This window comes from Nyctereutes procyonoides, unplaced genomic scaffold (assembly GCF_905146905.1).
Source record: "Nyctereutes procyonoides isolate TBG_1078 unplaced genomic scaffold, NYPRO_anot_genome, whole genome shotgun sequence".
Classification (NCBI taxonomy): domain Eukaryota; kingdom Metazoa; phylum Chordata; class Mammalia; order Carnivora; family Canidae; genus Nyctereutes; species Nyctereutes procyonoides.
In genome coordinates, this window is record NW_026575034.1 from 23258600 (window position 1) to 23262086 (window position 3487).

Below are 3487 nucleotides of genomic sequence, written 5' to 3' on the forward strand. Positions count from 1 at the left end.
ATTATTGTGTGCCATAAAGTTACATGGAAATAGCTTTAACCCTTTCAAGACTTTTCTTCATGCTTTGTTAGGAAAGACCAAATACAGCCTTTGATCTACAGATAATTCACTGTGTTACTGAGGTAACACCCTCCTAAGTACATGGCCAGATGTTCTTTTTATTACAAGGTTTGTCCATACTGTCTGTCAACAATAAGAGCTCTGCTCAGTCATACATAAGACCTGAGAATTGCTCCATTTGTGCCTTTCTTGTGGTTCTTTCCTTGGCCTCAGTAGTTTCTTTGCATTCATACACTGACTGGTACACAGCTGAAGACTTCTGAGGAATGTCCCAAGGTCATATACCTGTCTCCATGCACCTCTCTCCTCTCTGGTCTTCTGCCTTGTAATTGAGGCAGACCATCAGACTCTGGGTTCTCTACCCCTCTCCATGACTTGATAAATTTCCAGTAAGTACGTAGGGGCAACCTTTAGGCTCATGTCATTCTTCCTTTTGTTACAGATCATTGTCTTTGCTTCCTTTAACCCAGTTTCTTAGCACTGTTGTTTTATAAACTTTACCACTGTTTTTTAGTTTCTTTATGGTGAGGTGAGGCAGTAAATCTGGTCCCTGTTACTCCATCATGGCAATAAACAGAAATAAAATTTTGTTTTGTATTTAATGTTTGACTGCTTGTATTTGTCCCAACTTATAATCTGATTGTGTGGGTGAACACAGTCCAAAACCATCCATATTCTAGATTTAGTATCATCCTCTTGACCTCAGTGGGGTGAATACATGCCTGGTTCAGTTTTTCCACTCACTATATGTTGACTTTGTGTGAGCAATCATGACCTAGATGCTTATCTCAACACTGGCAGGTGATTATGATTTCTAATAGCTATACAAGAGAGTAAGTAGAAGATACTCAGATAAGTGGAAAAGGATAATGTTAAAGATTCAGTTTTAGTGATAATATTTGACAGAGTGAAGATTGGTATGTCCAAATCTTCCAAAACCAAAACCATCCATATTCTAGATTTAGTATCATCCTCTTGACCTCAGTGGGGTGAATACATGCCTGGTTCAGTTTTTCCACTCACTATATGTTGACTTTGTGTGAGCAATCATGACCTAGATGCTTATCTCAACACTGGCAGGTGATTATGATTTCTAATAGCTATACAAGAGAGTAAGTAGAAGATACTCAGATAAGTGGAAAAGGATAATGTTAAAGATTCAGTTTTAGTGATAATATTTGACAGAGTGAAGATTGGGTTTGGCAGGTCTTCAAAATTTCAGGCCCAGTACAGGACAAACCTACTTTCTTGAAACAAGTTTTTCCACAACATTCTGGCACTGGGCAAGATCACAGACTATAGTAAAGATTAACCTGATTTGGGTCTTTGAATTAGGAAGAGATCTCAATTGTACTATTATTTTCAAAAACAATAAAATGTGCCATTAAAAAGTTTACACTGTTATATTAAAATCCTCATAATGTATTATTCGTGATGATCTTCATAAAATGCAGGGAGATCATTGGAGCGATGATAAATTTCAAATTTACAAAGAAGAAACTTAGAAATGAGAGAGTTGGGGAATTCTCCAAAATCACATATCTAGGAAGTTGTACAGTTAAGAATCTGATGAAGAAAATTTCCTCCAAATTAATGCCAGGTATTTTCTAAAGACTCTGACTTTGCCTAAACATGTGGAAAATCCCAAAATGCGTCTGTTTGGTCCTGACCTGCAGATGATGGGATTAAGTACTGGTGGGAGAAGCAGGCAAATGTCAGCCATGAGAATGTGGACTATGGGAGGCAGGTGTTTCCCAAAGTGATGGACCATGCATACCCCTATTAGAGGTACAAAGCAGATAAGCACCACAGATACATGAAATAAACAAGTGTTGAGTGCCTTTAGTTGTATGTCATTAGACGCAATGCCTAGCACAGCATGGAAAATTAGGACATAGGAGAGGAGGATGAGGAATGAGTCTGTGCCCAGTGTGATAATGACTACACACAATCCATAGATGTTGTTGACACTGGCATCATAGCAGGATAATTTCAGAATATCTTGATGCAAGCAAAAGGGGTGGCTGAGGACATTAGCATGACAGTGATGGTAGCGCCTCAATAGTATAGGAGTGGGCATCACAACTCCTGTACTTTGTAGCAAGCAGCCCAAGCCAATATTACCATCATTGGTGAGGATGCTTCAGTAATGCATCCTCAGCATTTTGTTTTTAACCACATCTAAGGATTTCTTTATTGTTGATGATCATTACAGAATTTCATGTTCAAAACAGAGCTCCTCATAAGGACCTCACAGATCGGTCTACATGTAAAATATGATTTATACAAACAAAACCCACACATAAAAAGAAATGGTTGGTTGTCCCGGGGAGGTACAGAGATAGGACAGGGGCTGTAGGCTGCACTCAGGGGCCAGGTCTTCTGAGGAGAAGTGGACGACATATAGCAATGAATCAGTCAAAGGCCATGGCCAGCAGCACTGAAGACTCCAAGAACATGAAGGTGTGGATGAAGAAAAGCTGAGCAAAACAAGCTCCTCCTCTGATTTCCTGGGCTTCCCACCATAACATAGCCAATATTGTAGGGAGTGTAGACATGGACATGCCCAGGTCAGTTATTGCCAGGATGGACAGCAGATAATACCTGGGCTGGTGGAGTGAAGACTCATTCCAGATAACAGAGATGATGATGATGTTGCCTATAAATGCTACCAAGAATGCAAGACAAAATGGAATTGAGAGCCAAGCATGAACAGACTTCAGCCCATGGAAACCTTCTAAGGGAAAGATGGGTTCTGTAGCATCACTGTTATTCCAGACCACCATGGTGTTGCTTCAGAAGCCCTTTGGATGTGAGAAATGCTGACAAAGTCACAGGCTATTCAGATCGGTGAGTAAATTCTACTGTATTCATGTAAAATCAATCTTCAGTGTTCTTTAAATGACTTACACAAATATAGTATGAAGAAAGACATCCCAGGCATCTGAGTCATCAGTTCAGAAACAGTTTATAAAATATGAAATCTGGTCTCAACTGTGACATTAGGATGCTATCAGGTATACATCACAACCTTGAAAATTTTAATATAAATGCAAAATAGAGAAATGTAAACTTTTAGATAAATTGATACATTAATACAACAAAATCTAAGTGAAAATAGGGGAGCTGCACTGATCTTCAAACTAGCCTGTGGATCATTTCTCAATCTTATTTTCATTCTTCAAGGGTACCCTGACATCTTTAATCTCATTGTTTTAATATATTATTCTGTTTTTCTAAAAATTAACATATATGTTCTGTGAAAATGCAACACAATGAGAAAGGAAAAGGTCATTATGTATAATCTTAACATTTTTAATACCTTCTAGCTTTTAAAAATTTTGCAAAGCATGGACACTCCAGTTGCAGTAGAAGCCATGATTAATTTGTTAAATCTTCGAGAGAAAAGAAAATTCGGGGAAGAGGT

At 38.4% G+C, this 3487-nt stretch overlaps 1 pseudogene; it reads right to left on the reverse strand.

Annotated features, from left to right (window-relative positions):
• Positions 1-1667: 1667 nt before the first annotated feature.
• LOC129504895 (olfactory receptor 51L1-like) lies at positions 1668-2846 on the reverse strand (annotated as a pseudogene).
• Between the last annotated feature and the right edge of the window lie 641 nt (positions 2847-3487).